The sequence below is a fragment of the Podarcis gaigeae genome (assembly GCF_964106915.1).
Source record: "Podarcis gaigeae genome assembly, chromosome: 4".
Lineage (NCBI taxonomy): Eukaryota > Metazoa > Chordata > Lepidosauria > Squamata > Lacertidae > Podarcis > Podarcis gaigeae.
In genome coordinates this window covers 99,966,538-99,994,234 of record NC_139677.1, presented here as the reverse complement: position 1 = coordinate 99,994,234, position 27,697 = coordinate 99,966,538, and the positions used below count along the sequence as shown (strand labels likewise).

General features: G+C 44.0%; 1 long non-coding RNA gene across 1 annotated transcript in view; it reads left to right on the top strand.

The window, feature by feature from the left end:
• The window catches only part of LOC310844042, a 207,123-nt gene extending 187,185 nt beyond the window's left edge, over positions 1-19,938 (top strand). The window contains exon 2 of the long non-coding RNA XR_014563909.1: positions 19,839-19,938. This is a non-coding gene — a long non-coding RNA (uncharacterized lncRNA). The remainder of the gene's footprint in view (positions 1-19,838) is intronic.
• Positions 19,939-27,697: the final 7,759 nt, after the last annotated feature.

The window sequence follows — 27,697 nt, the reverse complement described above, 5'->3', positions numbered from 1 at the left end:
ACGTAGTAGCCCCTCTTAGAAGAGTATTTGATGCACTTGAGGAGCCTGCGCTGGTTAACGGGCAACCCGGACCATGGCCACCTCGAACTTCGACCCTGCAATATATTCCATTCACAACTACAGATTTGATGAATTGGAAAACACACACCCCATCTTTTGCAGAAAAACCTCAGGCTATGATGGACTTGGTGACTTCAATAGTAAATACTCATAGTCCTACTTGGACAGATTGTCGCCAGCTCCTAAATACTCTTTTCACCACTGAGGAAAGGAGAGACATAATTGAAAAGGCACAGATATATTTGCGTGAGCAGGCCAGAGTGGGAAATATTTTTAATATTGACCGTCATCTCCAAGATAACTTTCCCTTGGAAGATCCTAATTGGGATCCAAACAATGGAATTCATCTGGCCAGACTTACCACCTACCGCCAGACACTTGTGCAAGGTATCCGCAGGGCATGCCAGAAGCCCACTAATATGTCTAAAGTCTCAGAAGTAGAACAGAAACCAAATGAGAGTCCAGGAGACTTTTTAGAGAGGCTGCAAGAAGCCTATCGTATATGGACTCCTTTTGACCCTGAAGCCCCTGAAAACAGCAGAATGATTACTGCTACATTTGTGGCCCAGTGCGCTTCTGACATTCGTAAGAAAATTCAGAAATCAGAAGGATGGGAAGGGATGCTGATGAGCCAAATTATGGCCATTGCACGCCGAGTTTATCGGAATAGGGATGAGGCTGAGAAGCAAGAGAAGAAGAAGTGGCAGAAGGAAAAGATGGTAATGCTAGCCACAGCAGTGAAGCAAGACCACCGCCCCTTAAATGGAGGGAGAGGGCGAGGAAGGAATCCACCACTGGGAAGGAATCAATGTGCAAATTGCAAGAAGGAGGGTCACTGGAAGCGGGAGTGTCCTGAACCCCTGAGGTTGGAAGAAGTACGCCCAGGCCCAGGCCCAGGCCCAGGCTCCGGCCCAAGAAACCAGGGACGGGGACGGGGAATGATCCGAAATGGAAGATATCAGAGACCAGGACAAGGACAGAGTAGAGACAATTTCATTGGACTGGCAGAAGAGGATTTTACTCAAGACTAGGAACGACCGGACTCCATAAAGTTAGGCTTCCAGGAGCCCACGGTCACGATTCAATTAGGGAGCCATTTAATAGACTTTATGATTGATACTGGGGCTGAATACTCAGTACTCCCAGAACTATTGCAGAAAAAGGCATCCAAAAGTGTAGTCATTAAAAGTGCCACTGGTCAGTCAGCTAAGAGGTCTTTCCTCCAACCTTTGGAATGCCAGATTGGGGGACATCGTTTAACCCATCAGTTTTTGTATATACCTGAGTGTCCAATACCTCTCTTAGGCAGAGATATGCTGTCCAAATTGCAGGCCCAAATCACCTTCACTCCTCGAGGTCCAGAAATGAAACTGCCATCAAAAGCAGCAGGAATAATTACCCTCTCAGTACCTAAGGAACAATCATGGCGCCTAATGTCAGCCTTGCAAGTCCAACCCACATTGGATACAGAATTAAACAAGCTCCTCCGAACTCTACAGGTGCCACCAGGAGTATGGGCCGAAAATAGCCCACCAGGAATGGCTAAGAATATAGCTCCAATTGTAGTAACCCTAAAACCTATGGCTACCCCTGTATCTGTAAAGCAATATCCCTTACCCCGGCGAGCAGCAGAGGGCATCCAGAAACATTTGGACCGCCTATTAAAATATGGTCTGCTTAAGCCTTGCCAATCAGAATGGAACACACCCCTTTTGCCTGTTCGAAAACCTGGGACAGATGAATACAGGCCAGTGCAGGACTTGAGGCTCGTAAACCAGGCTATCGAGACCTTGCACCCAAATGTACCAAACCCATATACCTTGTTGAGTTTGATCCCACCAGAAGCAACATTTTTTACTGTATTGGACTTGAAAGATGCATTCTTCTGTTGCCGGCTGGCACCACAGAGCCAACCTATATTTGCCTTCCAGTGGGAAGACCCTTTGACAGGAACAAAAGGCCAGCTAACCTGGACAAGATTGCCCCAGGGATTCAAAAATTCCCCAACTTTATTTGGCACTGCCTTGGCGAGGGATCTAACAAGTTACCCCTCAATACCAGGAGAAAAGGTGGTTCTGCAATATGTAGATGATCTTATACTAGCGGCAAAGGATTTTAATACCTGTAAAGAAGGGACAGAGGAACTGCTCCACTTGCTCTGGGAAGCTGGCTACCGAGTTTCCCAGAAAAAGGCACAGTTATGTTTAGAAAAGGTCAAATATTTGGGCTTTGACATCTCACACCAACAACGAGCATTGAGACCAGAGAGGAAAGAAGCTATTTGCCTTATCAAGGAACCTACCACAAGAAAACAACTTAGAGGATTCCTGGGAACAGCAGGGTTTTGTAGACTATGGATACCTGATTTCAGCAGTCTGGCCAAGCCCTTACATGAAAGCACTCGAGGTGCAGAAAAGGACCCATTCGTATGGGGACCTGAGCAGAAACAAGCCTTTTTAGTTATCAAACAACGACTTATGGAGGCACCAGCCCTTGGATTGCCTAATTCGGAAAAACCCTTTCAGCTGTATGTACATGAACAGAATGGGATTGCAGCGGCAGTCCTGACCCAGAGATTAGGAAGTTGGAACCGTCCAGTAGCTTATTTGTCAAAACAATTGGACTCAGTAGCAAAAGGATGGCCTCCATGCCTAAGGGCAGTAGCGGCCACTGCAAGCCTTGTCAAAGAAGCTGATAAATTTACCTTCGGCCAGACGATGTATGTGAATGTACCTCATGCTGTTCTGACACTCATGGAATATAAGGGTAGTTATTGGCTAACGAACCCAAGGATGGCTAGATACCAAGGCCTATTGTGTGAAAATCCCAGGATTCATCTACGAGTAGTGAATATGCTCAATCCAGCGACTTTGCTGCCCCTACCAGAGGTAGATGATGAGGAATCACATGATTGTCTCCAAGTAATGGATGAAGTTTATTCCAGTAGACCTGATCTGAAAGATGAACCATTGAAAAATCCAGATGTTGTATATTATACGGATGGTAGCAGTTACCTTCATGAAGGTGCCAGACGAGCAGGATATGCTGTGGTCACCAATGAGGAAGTTGTGGAAGCTGAAGCTTTGCCTGCTGGCACATCAGCACAAAAGGCTGAACTTATAGGCTTAACTAGAGCTCTGCAATTGGCAGCTGGATGTAAGGCAAACATCTATACTGATTCTAAATATGCCTTCTTAACCCTGCATGCACATGGAGCTCTATGGAAAGAAAGAGGTCTAATAGGAGCCCACGGGAAGGCCTTGAAATATGGACCTGAAGTAGAAATCCTGTTAGAAGCAGTATGGGCTCCAGAACAGATTGCTGTAATGCACTGCAAAGGTCATGGACGAGGAAGGGATCCAATAACCAGAGGAAATCATGCTGCTGACAAAGCAGCCCGAGAGGCAGCCCAAAAGCCTGTGGGAGGATTTATAGCAGCCCTCATACCAGAGGTAGTTCCAGAAGAAGTTAAACCTCACTATACCCCAGAAGAGAGGAAGTGGGCTGAACAGGAAGGAGCGGTTGTGAAGGACGGTTGGATGATCCTGCCGGACAATAGGATTTATGTACCTCATCATCTAGCAGGCACAATTGTAAGAAATTATCATGAATCTACTCACCTTGGCGGTACTGCAACCAGAGAGAGTCTCAGTCGGAAGTTGTATATTATTAATCTATCACAATTAGCAACTTGCATTTCACAGAAATGTGTTCTTTGTGCTAAAAACAATCCCAGGCAGGGACCGATACAACCTCCTGGAATCCAACATGTGGGATATGTCCCCATGGAAAGCCTAATTGTGGACTTCACAGAGCTGGTCCCTTCTAAGGGATTCAAGTATCTCCTTGTGTTTGTAGATACTCTTACCGGATGGGTTGAAGCTTTTCCCACCCGAACTGAAAAGGCACGAGAGGTAACTAAGAGACTCCTCACTGAATTGATCCCAAGGTTTGGATTACCTAGATGCATTGGAAGTGATAATGGGCCAGCGTTCATTGATCAAGTAGTACAAGATGTATGTCGAGTCCTACAAGTAAAATGGAGACTGCATGCAGCATATAGGCCTCAGAGTTCAGGGAAAACTGAAAGAATGAATCGGACTCTGAAAACCCAATTGGCAAAATTAACCCAGGAAACGGGATTGGGATGGGTAGATGTGTTACCCATAACACTGTTTCGTGTTCGGTGTGCACCCACAAAAAGACTTAAGTTGTCACCTTTTGAGCTCCTGTATGGGAGACCGCCCTCCTTTGTTCAGGATATTCCAGCTGACCTTAAACAAATAGGAGATCATGTGACACAGGGACAAGTGCAATCTCTCTCCCGTGTTTTTGTTTCTCTTAACAGGTGGGCCCTCGAACGCACGCCGTGCAGCATTGCCGAGCCGATTCATCAGTTCCAGGCTGGCGATAGCGTATGGGTGAAAGAGTGGAAACGCGATCCACTTGCACCTAAATGGCGTGGACCTTACACCGTCTTGCTCTCTACTCCAACAGCGGTGAAGGTAGCTGAGGTGACCCCCTGGATTCATCACTCTCGTTTGAAGAAGTCCGAAGGCAGTTGGACGTGCAAAGGTGACCCCTCTAATCCTTTAAAACTAACTCTCTCCAAAAACCCCTGTATCTAGCCCTACCGGGAACGGGCTAGGTCACGGGCAACATTTGACGACCGGCCTGCTGCAGCCACAACCTGGAAGCTGGCTGACCTGCGCACGCCTGAAGCTTGAGGAGCGTCTGAACCAGCGACTGTGAACGGAAAGATTCTCTAATACAATTGATTGACTGCCCCCTTGTGGAACAATTATCAGAGATATTACTCATTGGGGATCCTCGGGATATATGTTTTGGTCTTGGTGGTACCCCATTTCTGTCACTGGGGGAATTATATTGGGGCTAATAATTATTTGCTATCACAATAAGGTAATCTTTTGTGGAAGGAATGCATATACTAGACATCAACATGATTTTATTATTAATCCTGATCCCTTGGGAAGGGGAAGGGTCCTTGAATCTGACCAAATTGGCTAAATATGGATTCAGCCATGACCACAATATGTGGGTAGGTTTAGCTGAAATGGTAGCCAATGTTGCAAATAGGACCAATTGCCTTGTTTGCTCTCTTGGGCCAGATGATTCAGAGGGAGGTATGCCCTTATTACCGATACCATTAGATGCCATTGGTATGGTAAGCGAAATGCCACACCAAACAGAAATACAGAATTTCCCCGGATGGAACTCAACTAAACCATTACGAGTTATACCTGTACAAGGGGAATTCTGTGTACATAAATCATCAGATGCAGCTGATTCTCCCATGATAGGCTCTTCTCATTGTCAATATACTTGGGATTATATTAAGAATAGTCATACCTGGGCACACGGTACTACCTATCGAACTCGGAATACCTTGCCCTGTGCACCTCCTTTTATTCACGCATGGAAAGTGGTGTGGAACATAACTGTGACAGAAAAAGGCAATCTAACATACTGCACTGTGAACTCTCTACCTCTTTTGGTATTTCGCCTTCTGTACTCCACGTACCAAAAACCTCAGACCCGATGGTTGTGGTGGATATGTGGAGAATGGGCATACAAAAAGCTCCCTTCCAAATGGAGTGGGACTTGTTTCTTGGGTTGGGTATTACCACCAATGTGGATTATGCCCACTAGTTCGGCCAGGCGAACACGAAGGAATGCTGATATTTCTCATATAGCAGGAGGAAGTACCCAAAGTTGGAGCGGTACTGATGATTGGCCGCCAGAGCGCATTATAGCCTATTATGATCCTGCCTCCTGGAATCCTGGTGAGCTCATACAAGGGGCACGGGATCCTATTTATAATCTAAACAGAATAATTCGATTGCAAGCAGTAGTGGAACTTGTAACCAATGCAACGGCACAGAGTTTGAGACTTATTGCACAACAGTTGGATGAAAGTAGAGCCGCCATTTTGCAGCTGAAAATGGGAATGGATTATGTACTTGCCAGGCAGGGAGGCCTATGTGGAGTCTTGAACTTGACAGGGAATGCCTGTTGCTTTAACATTTCTGATAATGGTGAGGCAATCCGTGTGTTGGCCACAAAGATGGAGAATATAGCACATGTCCCAGTACAAACATGGGAAGGATGGGATATGGGATGGCTCACCAATTGGTTACCTAATGTCACAGGACTCAAAGGGATACTATTGTCTTGCTTGTTTTTCTTGACAGTAGTGGTAATGGTTTTGTGTATGATGCCATGTATCATTTCATGTTTTAGAAGTACAATTAGCAAGATGGTTTCAAATGAAACTCTACCTCATATCATGGCCCTATACAGAGCTTTACCTCAGGAATATGATGAAGGTCAAGCTATCAAGGACACTTGGGATGAAGGTCCTTGAGCTTGAAAGGGGGGAATGAGGCACCTAATCATAAGCCTGCATTTTTATCAAAGCTTATATATTGCAATCAAGGCTTGTATTTAAAAATGAGCTTTAAAAAAGGATTTTCAAATGTTTCATGCCAGGCAGAAAGAACCTTGGCAAGAGGTTTTTCTCCTAAGACAAGGGGGGCCCCATTGATTTATAGTAGAAAAACAATTCTCAAAGTCATAAAAAGGGAGAATTACATATGCTGCCCCAAGGCTGAAAAAACACAATTAAGAATGGGTAAATAAGTAAAATAATACCAATGTGCCTCCCAGTAAAATGAGCCAGATCTTCTTTCCAAGGTTGAAAGGCCAAGAGCAGTGAAAAAGGCAACTGGCTTGGCTAGAAGAAAAGAGAGCATTTTTGGGAAATTTTCTAAAGCTGTTTCTTTCTTAAACTGAGAGAGTTAAAAAAGGCAATAAATGTTGGGAAGAGCTAATGGGAGAAGCATCTAGCTGGCTGGGAAAGGAGGGAGAAAGGGGGGAGGTGTACACTGAAGAGGTTTATTTTAAAAGCTGTGTTTTTTTACTGAGTTCCTTCCTTTTTACTTTGAGAAGCTTTATTCTTTTAAAAGGCTACCTATGATAAATGAATGAAATATATTAGCTTAAATATATTGGCTTAAATGTAATTATGCAAAGGATTTAAGGAATGCTAGATTCTTATTTCATATGGTTGTAAGAGTTGTATTTATCCTGAAATTAAGTCAGCCACCAGCCTAGCCCCCCTGCCAGACAGAAGACGCCATCCAAGCACTCTTGATATATGGTTGTCAGGCATTTGTTTAGAAACTTTCAAATGAAGGAAATCTTTCAATATTGATGTGAAACTCAAGATCCTTGACATCTGTTGAACATAAAAATGTAAGATTAAACATTTGTTTTAGAAGGCAATAGGGCAAGGAGGGCAAGAGGTGAGCTGGTAATTAAGATTCCATGTAAGATATATTATTACTTATTTGTCATATATATAGCTCTTTGTCTCCCTTATAAGGACAGGAGGATATGGGTGTATCTTTTGTGATTGGTTCTAGCAAACAGCCAATAGGAATATTCAACCAGGCTGATTGGACAGAGGCAGCCACAGGAGGAGCAAAGGGGGCTGGATTAAGGGAATATAAATGCTGGCCAGGATGGCAAGAGGCCAGGCCAGAGCTTGGTAACCATATACCACTGTGCCTCTCATTTATTTGTCTGACAAATAAATTATTATTTTAATTTCTCTATTGCTGCGTTGAATATTTCATTCCAGCTAAGCGTTAACCACAAGCAGGGTGCTACAGTTTATCTCTTTGACATCTGCTGGGAGGGCATGCCACAGGGCAGGCACCACCACCAAGAAGGCCCTCTGCCTGGTTCCCTGTAACCTCACTTCATACCTGACCACTGGTCCTGTTAGCTAGGGATGATGGGAGTTGGAGTCCCAAAACAACTTGAGGGCTGAGTTTGGAGATGCCTGATCTGGAGGGCGCTATGTTGGTTACCCCTGAATGTATAGGGGCACCAAAATATTTTAAGTGCTATGCGCCTCTAAAGGTTTAATCCAGCCCTAGCAGGGACATGGGTGATGCTGTGCGTTAAACCACAGAGCCTAGGACTTGCCAATCAGAAAGCTAGCGGTTCGAATCCCCGCAATGGGGTGAGCTCCCGTTGCTCAGTCCCTGCTCCTGCCAACCTAGCAGTTCGAAAGCACGTCAAAGTGCAAGTAGATAAATAGCTACCGCGCCAGCGGGAAGGTAAACGGCGTTTCCGTGCGCTGCTCTGGTTTGCCAGAAGCGGCTTAGTCATGCTGGCCACATGACCCGGAAGCTGTATGCCGGCTCCCTCGGCCAATAAAGCGAGATGAGCACCACAACCCCAGAGTCGTCCGCGACTGGCCCTAATGGCCAGGGGTCCCTTTACCTTTACCTTTACCTTTACCTTTGGCAGGTGGAAATGAGGCATATCTATGAGGGGTAGGACAAAGGACAAAGATGGTGAGAACCAGCAGGAACACCAATTTCTTCTCGTTGGTGTGGCCCCTCTATGTTTGGGGCCCAGCACAATTACCCCCATTATATCCCTCCCATCCATACATAAGCAGATTGTTCATAGAACTGTAGACCTGGAACGGACCCCAATAGTCCTCTGATTAATGGGTAGGCAAACTAAGGCCCAGTGGCCGGATCCGACCCAATCGCCTTCTAAATCCGGCCCGCGACGGTCCAGGAATCAGCATGTTTTCACATTAGTAGAATGTGTGCTTTTATTTAAAATGCATCTCTGGGTTATTTGTGGGGCATAGAAATTTGTTCATTTTATTTTTTTCTCAAAATATAGTCCGGCCCCCCACAAGGTCTAAGGGACAGTGGACCGGCCTCCTGCTGAAAAAAGTTTGCTGACCCCTGCTCTAGTTAGTACAACCCCTTGCAAGGAAGGGATCTCAACATTCAGCCCCCCATCCAAACTGAAACCATACTGGACGCTGCTTAGCTCTGCAAATGTGCTAGCGGTTTTATTCCTGCACCACCCATCAGCAGTTTGAACTTTGTTAACCTTCAGTAGGAACAGAGCAGCGATGTGCAGACACACAGTTTTGGCCGATTTGGGAGAATTTGCGCTAATTAATCAAGGGGGAAGGAACGGAGGAGGAGGCATCTAGGACTAACTGCAAGCCTTAACAAGTATTAATTGCTTCTTCTAAAATCTTCTGAACTAGCCAGGTAAAAATCAATGGCAAGGATCCAATTAAAAAATTGTTCTGAGCCCGGGGATTAATTTAATTCTGAGGCATCAAGTGTATTGAATTTTCGCAAAAGCAAGAAAATGTTTTATTTGGTGAACAGAAGCAAAGTTGCCATTTTAGGTGGTGTTCTTTCCCCTGGCTAAAGTTTACTTTCAGAAGGGTCTGCTTTAATAAGAAAAGTGGGGTTCCTTCCTTACAGACGCCTGCTATAATCCCCTAAAATTCTGTTCATATGTTTGATTGCACAGCCATTGCAAAGCAAGAGACATAAAACAAAACACGTTGCACAGTTAAAGTAATTATTAAAACTATAATTCATTCATTAATTCAATTTATATTTTTTATAATATTTTTTATTAATTTTAACATATAAATTATAAAATGTACCACAAAACCTATCACTTATACAATCTTTTTAGACGTCCATCAGCACCTCTGATGATCCACCATTTTAACCACTTCTTATGCATTTCTTAACTTTATATTGCCTTTACATCTCTTAACAAATCTTCCTCCCCCTTGTCCATTGTTATAATACTTCTAATAATACTCCTCACAAAACTTCTTGCAACCCTACAAACGTTGTCTGTTATTCACAATTACTTTTCAAATAGTCCATAAATTTACTCCAGTCTTCCGTGAATTTCTGGTTCTGGTTTCGAATCCTTCCTGTTAGTTTATCTAATTCTGCATAGTCCATTAACTTCATTCTCCATTCTTCAATCGTCGGTAACTCTTCTTGCTTCCATTTTTGGGCCAATAAGATTCTTGCTGCTGTTATTGCATATAAAAAGAGCTTACATTCCTTTCCATTTATGTCACTCCCCACAATGCCCAATAGAAATGCTTCTGGTTTCTTTATAAATGTATATTTCAAAAAAAAAATTCAACTCATTGCATATCATCTCCCAGAAGCATTTCACCTTTTTACATTCCCACCACATGTGATAAAATGGTCCCTCTTTTTCTTTACATTTACATGCATTAAATTTATATGCCGCCCTTTAAGCAAAAGATCCCAGGGCAGTGGACAACATTAGAAACACAGTACAAAACATCAGTGATAAAAATATAATAAAAACTTAGCCTAACAATAAAATTAGCCTAACAAACTTAGCCTAACAATAAAATAGTCATCATAATGGCAGCCCATTCCCCCCCCCCCCTTTTAAAGGCCATAGATTATTTAACAGTCATAGGCCTGGGCAAAGAGGAATGTTTTCACCTGGCGCGGGGAGCCACCATAGAAAAGGCCTGTTCTCTTGTACGAACTAGACATTCTGTCCAATTAAAAATTCTGTCCAATTAAAAATTCAACTCACCATCCCTGCAAACCTTTCCATTTTAATTTGCCACTCTTGAAAGCAAAACAGGTCACCTTTTGAGAAACACCAGTGCTCCCCATTTAAAGTACCAAATCGATCTGTCAGATGAGATATTGCCGGAGAAAATAAGAAAATATTCCTTTACTCCATGGGAGCAAAAAAAGAATGGCAAGACAAATTATTTGATTATATTGAATTGGCCAGATTGACAGAGGCAATCAGGGGTCAAACCAAGCAAAAATTCCAAAAAGAATGGGTAAAATACAGAGACTGTCTTAAAAAGTAGTCCTATCAAATTAATACTTGGACTTGTTTCCATTAACGTCTACAAAATAATTTACGGTACTTAAGTTAAAAACAGAAAGAAAAAGGTAATGATGAACTAAAAAGGAGACAGTTTACCAAAAACGATAAAAGAACCGTGTTGACGATGAAGGAAGTCAATTGGAAGAAAAGAACTGAAATGTGTGTGTGTGTGTGTGTGTGTGTAATTGACAATTATAGGGATGCGGGTGGCGCTGTGGGTTAAACCACAGAGCCTAGGACTTGCCGATCAGAGGGTCGGGGGTTCGAATCCCTGCAACGGGGTGAGCTCCCATTGCTCGGTCCTTGCTCCTGCCAACCTAGCAGTTTGAAAGCACGTCAAAGTGCAAGTAGATAAATAGGTACCACTCTGGCGGGAAGGAAAACGGTGTTTCTGTGCGCTGCTCTGGTTGGCCAGAAGCGGCTTAGTCCTGCTGGCCACATGACCCGGAAGCTGTACACCGGCTCCCTCGGCCAGTAAAGCGAGATGAACGCCGCAACCCCAGAGTCGGCCACGACTAGACCCAATGGTCAGCGGTCCCTTTACCCTTTACCTTTGTATAAGTTTTCGTACGTAATCATGTTTTATTTGTACTTTTTTGTTTTGTGTCTTCTTCTTGTTTGGAAAGAAGAAAGAGTCACTACCAGAGAGGAATGGCAAACCAAGCTCCTGGACTACGCCGAAATGGCAAAACTGACCAGAAAGCTCAGGAGCCGAGAAAACAAAGACTTTAAGAAAGAATGGGAGAAATTTATAATTTATTTAGGAGACCACTGTCAGCAGATGAACACCTTAGCAGGATTTTAATGACACTTGTAACGTAGCAAATATCATGGACATTATGGAGAGATATTTAAAAATGGATCATGAAATAATATGCAGTGGAAAATGTTGACAATAAGTCCCATGGAGAGGATAGTGAGAAGCATAGAGATTCAGAGAAATCTATCTGTGGGACTGAATGTAGGTATGTTTTTATATATTTAAGGATTGTATGAAATGTATGTTTGTATGCTTGTATATTCACAATATGTGTGTATTAATGCTGAATTATTTGAACAATAACAACTTTTCAAAATTGAAAAAAAATGTATCTTAATGTGAATATTTACTTGGTATTGTTATAACAGGAGGAAAACAAGAAAAAAAATATTCTGAATCTCAGAAGCCAGAACAGCAAGAGGCATCACTACGCAGTGAAAGCAGCAATCCCTCTTGCTGTTCTGGCTTCTGGGATAGCTGCGCAGCCTGCATTCGCTCCATAAGACGCACACACATTTCCCCTTACTTTTTAGGAGGGAAAAAGTGAGTCTTATGGAGCAAAAAATACGGTAATCTGTTTGTGGCATCATGCTAGTCCTGCATACCCAAAGCTATTTCCAAACACCTCTATGAAAAATGGAAAAATCCACCCTCAGAACCGCCAGCAAAACCCAAATTATTTGACTGCTGCTATTTTGCTAAGGAGGAACTTCTCTTTTTTTAAAGCTCAAAGTCTGGAGGACAAAAGACCTCGGAAGGGCAAGAACTCACCTTGTTCCCACAAGCTGCGCAAGGCTTCAGAGTCCACCCTCAGAGCTATTTCTGGAGCTTTTACAAACCCCAGAAGGGCTGGAACAACGAAGAGGGTTATAAACCAAAAGAAAGCAGGCGTGCTAAAACACCGGGTGATTAATGCCTGTGGTCCGAAATGCTAAATTGCTGCCTCCCAAGAATTACTTTTGCAGTACCAAATGCAAAGTTGGCTGTTTATTTAAAAGGATTTGCTTTACTCAAATGCCGTCCATTACAGTAGTGAGCACTTGCAGGATCAATAGAAAGCACTTTATAAATTTGAGGCTGGATCCCCAATTAAATCACGGCTTTTCTTTAAAAAAAAACAACCACCAGTGCTGCAATGTGTAATCAATTAACTGGTTGTTTTTAAAATTAAAACTGATCAATTTCAAAACATATATTTTTTGAAAAGCATCTCTGATTATTTGGGCAGCAGATAACTCTGTCTGCATTTCTGAGCAACTTACTATTAAAAATATCTAAGTAGTATACAAAAATCGTGATTTTTTGAAATATTTATTTTTAAATCTTATTATGATTTATGTGGAAATTGTTCAATCTTGTGTACTTATTTCCATGTTGTAAGCTGCTTTGACATGGTTTTTGTGGTATAACCAGCCTCATCTAAGCAGCATGCTTAAGTCTAATTAATGCATGAAGGGGTTAATGCCACAGAGTAAGCTGTCCTGCCAGGCTTGGCTAGGTCACACACCACCTCACCTTGGGAGGAAGATAAAAAGTCTATGGTTATACTTTCAGAGAATTTCAGAAGGTGAAGAGGCTTTGAGCTAGTTGCTGCAGCTCAGACTGCACGACTTTCACAAGCCACTCTTGAGTTCCTATACCAATAATTTAGGAAACTAAACCATGTTTTACAGCCTGTGTTTTCTGACTGATGTGTGGAAAAGCACATGAACCTGACCTTTGAAGTGTTTGTAAGTAAATCAATTAACTTAGCGAATGTGTGGTCTTTTTCTGTGGTAGGGAAAGAGGGGAACTTTGGAAGGTACTTGGTCATATTTTAAAAGTCTAACAGCCTGTATTTCCATGTTTTATTTTGTTGCATATTTTGCTACTGTATTCTACATCTCTTCGGCGGTTCTCTCACCAAAAACTTGGATCCTGGCACCCAGGAATTCTCCTTTTAGGCCTATTTTCCCCCCTTGCCACCAATAGTTTTAAGAATGGAAAGGCGGCTTGCAAATAAAATGACAGTGTTGTTGATCTCCAGGAAGCTGGGGGAAGGATCCAGGTACGAACAGGGGGAATGTTGTTGTCTTTTTGCAAACAAGAGATTTGCTTCCCCAGCAGCACTTCACTCCAAAAAGGTTGTTTTCTTTTTCTCTTTTTTAATTTTAATGCACCACTAAATTATTGAAGTGACGGGTGCGTAAACATAGGAAAGGAAGAAGACAGAAAGAACAAGGAGCGATTTAGTCTGCATTTGTTCCGCTCTTTACACTTTAATGAAGCGGCTGCATTTAGCCTTCGCCTGGATTAACCGAAGGCCTGGAAAGCAGGGAGTGCTGCTCCCTTTGAGGACAGCTGAGTGGGGGTTCAGAAGCACGGCAAACAGGTTTCTTCTATTTGTCTCCATGTCTAAAGCTAATACTCCCAGGAACCTCACCAAAATGCTGGAGAGGAACTTAATTCGTTCCGGAGGTCCGTTCGTCACCTGAAACTGTTCTTAACCTGAGGTACCACTTTAGCTAATGGGGCCTCCCACTGCTGCCGTGTGATTGCTGTTTTCATCCTGAAGCAAAGTTCTTAACCCAAGGTACTATTTCTGGGTTAGCGGAGTCTGTAACCTGAAGCGTCTGTAACCTGAGGTAACACTGTATGTAAATTCGGAACTGAGCTTCATGCAGACCAGTGGCGTAGCGTGGGGGGGTGCAGGGGGGGCCGGCCGCACCGGGCGCAACATCTGGGGGTTAGGGTTAGGGGGCGCAGATTCACAGGTTAGGAGGCGCAAATCCACGGGTTAGGGGGTGCAAATTACAGTACTTGCCTTGCCCCGGGTGCTGACAACCCACGCTACGCCACTGATGCAGACGCAGTCTCTGATTGCTTGGGGAAAGCCCTGGAAAGTAGGGGGGACTTGGGCAGCTGTGGGGCGGTATAAACCTTCATGTTTCATGGGGGCAAGACTTGCTGGAGATGACTTGCTGTGCTCATTAGGTCTGGCATTTCTGCTCAGACCATTTTGGCTAATCATAGAATGATAGAGTTGGAAGAGACCACAAGGGCCATCGAGTCCAACCCCCTGCCAAGCAGGAAACACCATCAGAGCACTCCTGACATATGGTTGTCAAGCCTCTGCTTAAAGACCTCCAAAGAAGGAGACTCCACCACACTCCTTGGCAGCAAATCCCACTGTCGAACAGCTCTTACTGTCAGGAAGTTCTTCCTAATGTTTAGGTGGAATCTTCTTTCTTGTAGTTTGGATCCGTTGCTCCGTGTCCGCTTCTCTGGAGCAGCAGAAAACAACCTTTCTCCCTCCTCTATGTGACATCCTTTTATATATTTGAACATGGCTATCATATCACCCCTTAACTTCCTCTTCTCCAGGAAGTTCTTCCTAATGAAGAGTTAACTCCCATTGCTCAGTGTGATTTATTGCTGGCTCACTCCTGACCCTAAGTGCGGCTTCCTGTGTTCCTATGTACTGTTAATTCTCCAATAGGTTTATAATTTTTCCTCAACTTACTTGTCATCTTAGTTCCCTCTAATTTAGTGGTGCACAATTATTTATGATCTAGCATCCTTTCTTAACATTCAACCAGATTACAGTGTTTTTTTAAATAAATCTTGAATTTCTTCCAGTCTTCTTCAACCCTCTCTTCTCCCAGGTCTCGGATTCTGCCAGTCATCTCGGCCAGTTCCATATAGTCCATCAGTTGCATCTGCCACTCTTCCAGTGTGGGTAGATCTTGAGTTTTCCAGTTCTTAGCGATGGGTATCCTTGCTGCCGTTGTTGCATACATAAAAAATGTTCTATCCTTCTTTAAGACCTTCTGGCCGACAATACCCAGAAGGAAGGCCTCTGGTTTCTTGGTGAAGGTATACTTAAATACCTTTTTCAGCTCATTATATATCATTTCCCAGAAGGCCTTCACCCTAGGGCAAGTCCACCAGAGGTGAAAGAATGTACCTTCATTTTCTTTACATTTCCAACATTTGTTATCAGACAGATGATACCTAAAATCCGAGTCTAATCGAGTATGCACTAGTACAGTGGTACCTCAGGTTAAGTACTTAATTCGTTCTGGAGGTCCGTTCTTAACCTGAAACTGTTCTTATCCTGAGGTACCACTTTAGCTAATGGGGCCTCCTGCTGCTGCCGTGCCGCCGGAGCACGATTTCTGTTCTCATCCTGAAGCAAAGTTCTTAACCCGAGGTAATATTTCTGGGTTAGCGGAGTCTGTGACCTGAAGCGTATGTAACCTGAGGTACCACTGTACAAGTTTTTTTTTCCAGTGAACCTGCTGCTTTTGAAGCCAAGAGGCAGGTTGGCATGTGTGATGCAACAGCAAGAATTATGAACCCTCATGATTTCTGCGGAAGGGAACTTTTCTGCTGCAGATGGTCTGGGCAGATAGGCAGCCTGGCCGTTGAGACGCAGGGGCGCTTTGCCAGATGAGGTTGTTTCCAAGAAGGAATAATAATAATAAAAGACATGCCACATATATATAGTCAAGAGTCAGCATCCGCTGAATGTTCGCATGATTTAAGAGGAAGCGGAAAAGCAGGTTGCTTAAAAAGCAGAACAAGTTATAAACTGAAACGTTGGCAGAAACAAAAAAGGCGATGATAGGATGTCCGGCCTGGAGGACAGATGTGGCTCTATGAATTTCTAGAAAGGGCAGCTGTGTCATCTCCTTGTGGAGAAAACATCTAAGAGTCTTGTGCCATCTCAAAGATGAACAAATTGGTGGCAGCATAATCAGCTTTTATGCACTCGAGCCCACTATGGTCAGATGCAGAAGGAAGTTAAATCATGGCTGGCCTTTATTCCAAGGGCAGAGGAAAGAATCACATGGTGGGAGTTGAATGGAAATGAGATGCAAAAGTTACAGTCCGTGATCATTAGAGCTAAAGTGAATCAGAATAAGAAGAATCTTTATTTGCATCAGCCACTGTTGTTGTTTAGTCGTTTAGTCGTGTCCGACTCTTCATGACCCCCTGGACCAGAGCACGCCAGGCACTCCTGTCTTCCACTGCCTCCCTCAGTTTGGTCAGACTCATGCTGGTAGCTTCGAGAACACTATCCAACCATCTCGTCCTCTGTCGTCCCCTTCTGCTTGTGCCCTACATCTTTCCCAACATCAGGGTCTTTTCCAGGGAGTTTTCTCTTCTCATGAGGTGGCCAAAGTATTGGAGCCTCAGCTTCAGGATCTGTCCTTCCAGTGAGCACTCAGGGCTGATTCCCTTAAGAATGGATCGGTATGATCTTCTTGCAGTCCATGGGACTCTCAAGAGTCTCCTCCAGCACCATAATTCAAAAGTATCAATTCTTCAGCGATCAGCCTTCTTTTGGGTCCAGCTCTCGCTTCCATACATCACTACTGGGAAAACCAGAGCTTTTACTATATGGACCTTTGTTGGCAAGATGATGTCTCTGCTTTTTAAGATGCTGTCTAGGTTTGTCATCGCTTTTCTCCCAAAAAGCAGATATCTTTTAATTTTGTGACTGCTGTCACCATCTGCAGTGATCATGGAGCCCAAGAAAGTAAAATCTCTCACTGCCTCCATTTCTTCCCCTTCTATTTGCCAGGAGGTGATGGGACCAGTGGCCATGATCTTAGTTTTTTTGATGTTGAGCTTCAGACCATATTTTGTGCTCTCCTCTTTCACCCTCATTAAGAGGTTCTTTAATTCCTCCTCACTTTCTGCCATCAAGGTTGTGTCATCTGCATATCTGAGGTTGTTGATGGTTGTTGAGGTTCCGGCGATCTTAATTCCAGCTTGGGATTCATCCAACCCAGCTTTTCGCATGATGAATTCTGCATATAAGTTAAATAAGCAGGGAGACAATATACAGCCTTGTCGTACTCCTTTCACAATTTTGAACCAATCAGCCGCAATAAAATACAATGTACTGAAGATAGAGGCACAAACTTAACTATACAAAATACATTCTGGAGGTTTACATCAATAATCAATAACCTTATTCTAATTTCCCCTGCTAATTTTTTTGATCTGCTAGGAGAAAAGACACAGCAGCAACAGTTGAGCAATCTGGCATGGATAGTAATAGAGGGGTAATAACCTCACACCTCAAATTTTTATAAAGAGTTCAAGCTAGAAGCACATGAGCCACGGACTCAATACTGCCATCTCCACATGGGACATAACTGTTTTTCCAGCGGAATTTTTTGAAACTGAAATATATTTACGCAGCATCTTTAATCTTGCGCAAGTGAAAGCGCGTCGGTATTTTGGAATTGTTAAATTTTGCAAATAGGGCAGCAACATATCAAAATGACTAGGTGGAAAACAATCATACCGTGAACAAAATTTCCTTATGGTGGCCAATTATTCTGTCGCTCAATATCATATAGGTGCTGTCTAATTCAATTATTTAGAGCTAAAGCGTATGATGAGTTCCTGATTACGTGTGGTGTAGTGGTTAAGAACGGTGAACTCGTAATCTGGTGAACCGGGTTCGCTTCCCCGCTCCTCCACATGCAGCTGCTGGGTGACCTGGGGCCAGTCACACTTCTCTGAAGTCTCTCAGCCTCACTCACCTCACAGAGTGTTTGTTGTGGGGCAGGAAGGGAAAGGAGAACGTTAGCCGCTTTGAGACTCCTTTGGGTAGTGATAAAGCGGGATATCAAATCCAAACTACTACTACTATTCTTCTTCTTCTTCTTCTTCTTCTTGGTTCAAATCTGGAAAAATGGCATGTTTCCCCATTCTCTGTGCTTATACAGTGGTACCTCAGGTTAAGTACTTAATTCATTCTGGAGGTCCGTTCTTAACCTGAAACGGTTCTTAACCTGAAGCACCACTTTAGCTAATGGGGTCTCCTGCTTCCGTCGCGCTGCTGCTACACGGTTTCTGTTCTCATCCTGAAGCAAAGTTCTTAACCTGAGGTATTATTTCTGGGTTAGCGGAGTCTGTAACCTGAAGCGTGTGTAACCTGAAGCGTATGTAACCCAAGGTACCTCTGTACTGCATTTTTAAAGATTTGCCTCGAGAGTGTCTTTAAATAGAGTAGTTGCTTTGGGAGACAATCACATGACAAGTCCAACGAAGTTGATGTTGAGGAATTGTGTTGAAGAAGGTCCCTTGGGGATTGAACCCCTGGGACCTTCTCCTTCTGCATGCAAAGCAGGTGTCCGGCCAACTGAGCTTGGGGCGCTTCCTCTGAAAGCAAGAAGCCTGCCTTCTCGGATGTGCTCAAACTGCTAAAATCCACTACACGTCGCGGCTTTCTGCAGAGACCTCTTTCTCAGCGAACAAAGCTGGGTCTGTGTTGCAGCCGTCTTTGCTTTGGCAGCAGAGAAATCAAGGCAGCCTCCCATGAATATTTGCATGGTCCAGATAAGAAGGTCTGAAGGGGGACTGTGCTCTGCTTGTTTGCCCTTGCTGGGGACAGGATACGAGCCTGTAATTATCTGCGCTTTGTGTTTTTGCCTCCTTGACCTTCTTCTCTTGCTTCGGCTGCGGCCGACAACCAAGGAAAGTATTTACTATATACTGTATTCGTTGTTTATAAGAACATGAAAAGAGCCTGGTGGACTCTTGCTATGATTATTAACTCTCTACCCTCCAAACAGGGGTTATGAATGGAAATCTTCCCTTTTAGGAAGGCACAACTCATCTCTCTCTCTCTCTCTCTCTCTCTCTTGCAATGTCCACCTCCATCGTTCAGCCCAGACACTGAGGTCCAGCGCTGAGGACCTTCTGGCGGTTCCCTCCCTGCGAGAAGTGAGGTTACAGGGAACCAGGCAGAGGGCCTTCTCGGTGGTGGCGCCTGCCTTGTGGAATGCCCTCCCACCAGATGTCAAGGAAATAAGCAACTATCTAACATTTAGAAGACATCTGAAGGCAGCCCTGTTTAGGGAAGTTTTTAATGTTTAATGCTGAACAGTCATACAGTCATATCTCTTGTTACATTTGCTTCAGGTTGTGTGTTTTCAGGTTGTGTCCCGCGGCAACCTGAAAGTACCGGAAAGGGTTACTTCTGGGTTTCGCTGCTCATGCGTGCGCATGCGCGCAAAATGACGTCAAATCGCAACCCGCACACACGCAGACGTGGGTTGCGTTCTGCTCATGTTGTGAGCGGGGCTCTGGAATGGATCCCATTTGCAACCAGAGGTACCACTGTATTGTGTTTTAAATATTCGGTTGGAAGCTGCCCAGAGTGGCTGGGGAAACCCAGCTGGATAGGCAGGGTATAAGTAATAAATTATTATTATTACAGTAGTACCTCGGGTTACAGACGCTTCAGGTTACAGATGCTTCCGGTTACAGACTCCGCTAACCCAGAAATAGTACCTCGGGTTAAGAACTTTGCTTCAGGATGAGAACAGAAATTAGCTAAAGTGGTACCCCAGGTTAAGAACAGATTTAGGTTGAGAACGGACCTCCAGAATTAATTAAGTTCTTAAGCTGAGGTACCACTGAAGAATTGTTGTTGTTGTTGTTGTTAATTCTCTCCAACAGGAAGCCCCACTTTACAGGAAGTCTGTAACCCGAGGTACCACAGTATGTGTAAAATAAATAAAAACGATAATAAAAAAAATACATCCCACCTTTTCCGCCCCAAACCTCAAGGTGGTGCGTGAGGCTCTCTCCTCATTAAATCCTCACAACAACCCTGTGAGGTAGGTTGGGCTGAGAACCAGCGACTGCCCCCTGCAGGCCACCCAGTGAGTTTCAACTTGGCTCAGTGGAGGATTTGAACCCTGGTCCTAGTCCGACACTCTAACCACTACACCACACTGTCTCTCAAAGTACAGTTCCCGGCATTCTTTGAGGGAAGCCATGGCTGTTTCAGATGCCATTATGATGCTTTTTTTTTGCTTTTTTTTTTTTTTTGCAGAAGAGGCCTGAAGTTGCATCTTCTCACGGCTTCATCTATAGGGCTTTAGTCACGTTGTGGCAGTGGCCCAAAGGGCCACAATAAATGTAATAATGTGTATCCCTGTAAATCCTTGAGTGTGTTTCTAACAGAGGTGTTATGGTAGCCTGTTACTTTATGAAACGTGATTTTGCAAGTTGCCAACCCCCCCAAAATTGGGTCAGAAATACAGCTACTGTAATATGTGAACCACAAAGATATAGCTCAAAGCTAGAACATAAGTTGCTACATGGTGCAAATGGCTACACGTAGCACAGGTTCCCAACATGCACACTAACACAATGTAACAGAACCCGGTGGGAATCAGAACTTAATCAGCAGAAACTGCCCGTGCTTACTGCACATGTGTATTAAACATGAAATGAGGTAATGATGTGTATGATTGGTGGAAATTGAAATGCTTTGTTTGAAATTTTATAAATACAGTGGTACCTCGGGTTAAGTACTTAATTAGTTCCAGAGGTCCGTACTTAACCTGAAACTGTTCTTAACCCGAAGCACCACTTTAGCTAATGGGGCCTCCTGCTGCAGCCGCACCGCTGGAGCACAATTTCTGTTCTCATCCTGAAGCAAAGTTCTTAACCCAAGGTAATATTTCTGGGTTAGAGGAGTCTGTAACCTGAAGCATATGTAACCTAAAGCGTATGTAACCCGAGGTACCACTGTACCACTGCCTGGACTGCCAGACTGGGTTGCAGTTGTAATAAATGAAAATCTGCCCTTATTCCCTTATGGGGGACACAAGAGCCCTCATAGAGTCCTTTGCAGGTTCTCCATCAATTGGAGAAAATAACAGAGGCCAACCAGAGAATATTGAGAAGCAAAGCAGCTAGTAATCTTTATTGAACTGTTGCAACAGGGTGCTCCCCTCACACGCAGGAGGATGGAGGAGGACCCTGAACAAAGGTGTGTCTGCCTTTATATAGACATTTTAAATTGTCCTCCCTGGAGTCCAAGACCACCCCCAGAAACATCATACATACATCACAGAAGGGGTGTAGCTCAAGACCACCCCCCAGAAACATCATACCTACATCACAGAAAGGGCAGTCTACAACAGAAATCCAAGTGTGTTGTTTATCTCCTGTCTGGCAAGTTACCTGTTAATGCTTACTTGATTGGATTGCCTGGGGAGCCTGGCCAGTCTTTTGTAATGTCAAATACTTAGTTCCTGAGCCAGGTCACAGGCTCACCCTATTCATACACAGACATACCCTTCAGACAGGGTTTGTGAATGAAAAGACAATGGGGAGGCTTTTCCATTTTCCTTGACCTTGCAGAGAAATCATTTGGTCAGTTTGGGAGTCAAAATGGTCCCAAGACTGTTTTCCTGTGCTGCTTCAGACATGTGGTTTATATATTTATGTATGTGTTTGCTTGGTACATTTACGAACATTTATTATATATATAAGACCTTACATTTTTTATTTCACAGTTTTGCGGAACGATTCGACTGTGACCTATTGTTTTGTAATAATCAACGCTGGACTCCTAACTCCTCAAGTTTCTGAGTTTTATTGGCGTAAACTCAGGAGATAAGCAATTTTCTGGTTTACAACAACGGGAGTGACGATTTCAGCTGAAAGGGAGGAGGAATCAATTGGACCACCGAACCAGTGACAATTGTGGACGATGGTGAGCGGTCCGTGGCTCACATTCTCTCTTGCTATGTGTGACCTTGGTGGCTCAGCATATGTCTGATCCTCAAGACAAACCCTTGGCTGTATCCGTTCCGCGAGTCTCTTCGTCTAGCGGTTTTTTCGTCTTGCGAAGCAAGCCCATTGATGGCTTAGCGGATTAGCGCTATTAGCGGATTTTAGCGGCTTAGCGGATAAGCAGATAATCGGCTTAGCGGCTTAGAAAAAGGGGGGGAGGAAAAAAACCCCACAGGAACTCGCAAGACATTTTCGTCTTGCGAAGCAAGCCCATAGGAAATTCATTTTGCGAAGCGCCTCCAAAATGGAAAACTCTTTCGTCTAGCGAGTTTTCTGTCTTGTGAGGCATTCGTCTTGCGGGGCACCACTGTACGTCACTAGAGGTTTGTGGGCCTCTTGTCATCTAGGAAATCATCTCTGATGGTGCTCTGATGGTGTTTCCTGCTTGGCAGGGGGTTGGACTCGATGGCCCTTGTGGTCTCTTCCAACTCTATGATTCTATGATTCTATCTCTCTTGATTGTCCTCTCATTGAGGAAGCCCCTGATGAGCTTCTAAGGAAGCACAGAATCCACCTGCCCCTTTGGAAAATGTGTCTATCTTAGGCTAAGCAAAGCATGTGTCTTATTCTGCAGGAAGGGACTGCCCCACTGTGGTCATATCTAGAAATTTTCTTTTTTTTAAAAAAAGATACATGGAATCATAGAATTGCAGAGCTGGCAGAGTTCCAGAGCAGTTTTGGAAACTCAGATGTAGAAGCTAATCGCCAAATGGCACCTTAATAATAATAATAATAATAATAATAATAATAATATGGTCAGCACAATGAAATGGCTAGGCACCATTATTTTTTTACAATGAAATTTATTATTATTAGTCATTTTGTGGCATTTGAATATAGACTGCATTTTTAATCAAGACTTATATTGGCTTATATCTTGATCAGGTTCCTAAATTAAATGGGCTTAGATTTTCAAATGTTTCATGCCAGGCAGAAAGAACCTTGGCAAGAGGTTTTTCTCCTAAGACAAGGGGGCCCCATTGATTTATAGTAGAAAAACAATTCTCAAAGTCATAAAAAAGGGAGAATTACATATGCTGCCCCAAGGCTGAAAAAACACAATTAAAGGCAAGGGTAAATAGTAAAATAATACCAATGTGCCTCTCAGTAAAATGAGCCAGATCTTCTTTCCAAGGTTGAAAGGCCAAGAGCAGTGAAAAAGGCAACTGGCTTGGCTAGAAGAAAAGAGAGCATTTTTGGGAAATTTTCTAAAGCTGTTGGGAAGAGCTAATGGGAGAAGCATCTAGCTGGCTGGGAAAGGAGGGGGAAAGGGGGGAGGTGTAAACTGAAGAGGCTTCTTTTTAAAAGCTGTTTTTTACTGAGTTCCTTTTTACTTTACAAAGGCTTTATTCTTTTAAAAGGCTACCTATGATAAGTGAATGAAATATATTAGCTTAAATATATTGGCTTAAATGTAATTATGCAAAGGATTTAAGGAATGCTAGATTCTTATTTCATATGGTTGTAAGAGTTGTATTTATCCTGAAATTAAGTCAGCCACCAGCCTAGCCCCCCTGCTAGACAGAAGACGCCATCCAAGCACTCTTGATATATATATGGTTGTCAGGCATTTGTTTAGAAACTTTCAAATGAAGGAAATCTTTCAATATTGATGTGAAACTCAAGATCCTTGACATCTGTTGAACATAAAAATGTAAGATTAAACATTTGTTTTAGAAGGCAATAGGGCAAGGAGGGCAAGGAGGGCAAGAGGTGAGCTGGTAATTAAGATTCCATGTAAGATATATTATTACTTATTTGTCATTTATATATAGCTCTTTGTCTCCCTTATAAGGGCAAGGAAGTGGGTGTATCTTTTGTGGGTGTATCTTTTGTGATTGGTTCTACCAAACAGCCAATAGGAATTTCAACCAGGCTGATTGGACAGAGGCAGCCACAGGAGGAGCAAAGGGGGCTGGATTAAGGGAATATAAGTGCTGGCCAGGATGGCAAGAGGCCAGGCCAGAGCTTGGTAACCATATACCACTGAGCCTCTCATTTATTTGTCTGACAAATAAATTATTATTTTAATTTCTCTATTGCTGCGTTGAATATTTCATTCCAGCTAAGCGTTAACCACAAGCAGGGTGCTACATTTTATGGTGCCACTGTGACTCGGATAAGTGGTCTGCTGGAACGCAGCCCCTTCGCCCTACTGGGCAGGGTACAAGAGAGAGGACCACTGCTTACCCAGCGCGCACTGGTAAATTTTTCCAGGGGGAACGCAGAAGACTCGTCTGTCTGATACCCTGCTCATTGGCGGCGACGGACCGGGGGAAACAGGGAACCAACCAAGGGTAAGTGCACAAAGGGATTTTTGGCCCTCCAATTAATTGGGAGGAAGAGAAGTCTTGATCAAACTTCTGCGTCTCAGTAAGGGGAAACTGAGTACGCTAGGTGGTTGGGTACATCAGATGTTGGTCTGGTGGAGGAAAAGGGAAAATTGGGAGGTAGAGTGTGGTGAAGTATCTAGCGCATTGTATGTGTGAGAAAGTACAGAGCAATCTGTAGCTGACCTGAGTGTGGAGTGACTGAGTGGATACTTCACAGGGCCATACAATGGGAGTTGGGGGTTCAAAGGGGGAAAATACACCTCTTGAGTGTATGTTAAATAATTTTAAGAAAGCCTTCTCAGGGGCATATGGAGTCAAAATGACGCCAGAGCGCTTGAGAACGTTATGTGAACTAGAATGGCCAAAACAAATTACTGAATGGCCATCTCAGGGAACTTTTGATATAAATTTAGTAAGCAAACTTTGGTCTAACATCGCCAAAGAAACTGGAGGGTGCCCAGAACAATTTCCATATATAGATTCCTGGCTGAGCACATTAAATAAAAATCCTCCATGGATAAGGGAATGCAAAGTCAAACGATGCAAATTATTGGCTGTAAAAGCTGAAGCTAGGAAAGGAATCTTGCCAAATAAACTCAAACCCATTTTTGAGGGACCAGAGGAAGAGGTGCTTCCACCTCCACCCTATGCTCCACATCGAAGGGAGCTTAATTCGAACACTCCGCCAGTTGTAACCCCAAGGCAAGAAAGTGGAATGAATAATGGGAGTGGAGTCACAGAGCTTGATTCCTTGATAGATTATGATAAATATCTTCAGGAGGCATTGGAGTCCTATAATAAAGCCCAAGCAGAAGTGGTTATTCCACCTGTGACTCCTAATAGACCTCCATCTACAGTCTCCTTTAGTGGAACAACTGATTGCCCACCCCAAACCCCTGTACATCCAAGTCCTAGAGAATTATTACAGAAGTTACAGGGAGACCTTAATCGGTCAGCAAGCAATACAGCCAGGCGTATAAAGCTGCTAAAAGCACGCCTTGGGACAAATACCATCCCCTATGATTTGAGGCCCCTAGAGCAAAGCGAAGAGAAAGATCACGTAGTAGCCCCTCTTAGAAGAGTATTTGATGCACTTGAGGAGCCTGCGCTGGTTAATGGGCAACCCGGACCACGGCCACCTCGAACTTCGACCCTGCAATATATTCCATTCACAACTACAGATTTGATGAATTGGAAAACACACACCCCATCTTTTGCAGAAAAACCTCAGGCTATGATGGACTTGGTGACTTCAATAGTAAATACTCATAGCCCTACTTGGACAGATTGTCGCCAGCTCCTAAATACTCTTTTCACCACTGAGGAAAGGAGAGACATAATTGAAAAGGCACAGATATATTTGCGTGAGCAGGCCAGAGTGGGAAATATTTTTAATATTGACCGTCATCTCCAAGATAACTTTCCCTTGGAAGATCCTAATTGGGATCCAAACAATGGAATTCACTTACCACCTACCGCCAGACACTTGTGCAAGGTATCCGCAGGGCATGCCAGAAGCCCACTAATATGTCTAAAGTCTCAGAAGTAGAACAGAAACCAAATGAGAGTCCAGGAGACTTTTTAGAGAGGCTGCAAGAAGCCTATCGTATATGGACTCCTTTTGACCCTGAAGCCCCTGAAAACAGCAGAATGATTACTGCTACATTTGTGGCCCAGTGCGCTTCTGATATTCGTAAGAAAATTCAGAAATCAGAAGGATGGGAAGGGATGCTGATGAGCCAAATTATGGCCATTGCACGCCGAGTTTATCGGAATAGGGATGAGGCTGAGAAGCAAGAGAAGAAGAAGTGGCAGAAGGAAAAGATGGTAATGCTAGCCACAGCAGTGAAGCAAGACCACCGCCCCTTAAATGGAGGGAGAGGGCGAGGAAGGAATCCACCACTGGGAAGGAATCAATGTGCAAATTGCAAGAAGGAGGGTCATTGGAAGCGGGAGTGTCCTGAACCCCTGAGGTTGGAAGAAGTACGCCCAGGCCCAGGCCCAGGCCCAGGCCCAGGCTCCGGCCCAAGAAACCAGGGACGGGGACGGGGAATGATCCGAAATGGAAGATATCAGAGACCAGGACAAGGACAGAATAGAGACAATTTCATTGGACTGGCAGAAGAGGATTTTACTCAAGACTAGGAACGACCGGACTCCATAAAGTTAGGCTTCCAGGAGCCCACGGTCACGATTCAATTAGGGAGCCATTTAATAGACTTTATGATTGATACTGGGGCTGAATACTCAGTACTCCCAGAACTATTGCAGAAAAAGGCATCCAAAAGTGTAGTCATTAAAAGTGCCACTGGACAGTCAGCTACTCTTACCGGATGGGTTGAAGCTTTTCCCACCCGAACTGAAAAGGCACGAGAGGTAACTAAGAGACTCCTCACTGAATTGATCCCAAGGTTTGGATTACCTAGATGCATTGGAAGTGATAATGGGCCAGCGTTCATTGATCAAGTAGTACAAGAAGTATGTCGAGTCCTACAAGTAAAATGGAGACTGCATGCAGCATATAGGCCTCAGAGTTCAGGGAAAACTGAAAGAATGAATCGGACTCTGAAAACCCAATTGGCAAAATTAACCCAGGAAACGGGATTGGGATGGGTAGATGTGTTACCCATAACACTGTTTCGTGTTCGGTGTGCACCCACAAAAAGACTTAAGTTGTCACCTTTTGAGCTCCTGTATGGGAGACCGCCCTCCTTTGTTCAGGATATTCCAGCTGACCTTAAACAAATAGGAGATCATGTGACACAGGGACAAGTGCAATCTCTCTCCCGTGTTTTTGTTTCTCTTAACAGGTGGGCCCTCGAACGCACGCCGTGCAGCATTGCCGAGCCGATTCATCAGTTCCAGGCTGGCGATAGCGTATGGGTGAAAGAGTGGAAACGTGATCCACTTGCACCAAAGTGGCGTGGACCTTACACCGTCTTGCTCTCTACTCCAACAGCGGTGAAGGTAGCTGAGGTGACCCCCTGGATTCATCACTCTCGTTTGAAGAAGTCCGAAGGCAGTTGGACGTGCAAAGGTGACCCCTCTAATCCTTTAAAACTAACTCTCTCCAAAAACCCCTGTATCTAGCCCTACCGGGAACGGGCTAGGTCACGGGCAACATTTGACGACCGGCCTGCTGCAGCCACAACCTGGAAGCTGGCTGACCTGCGCACGC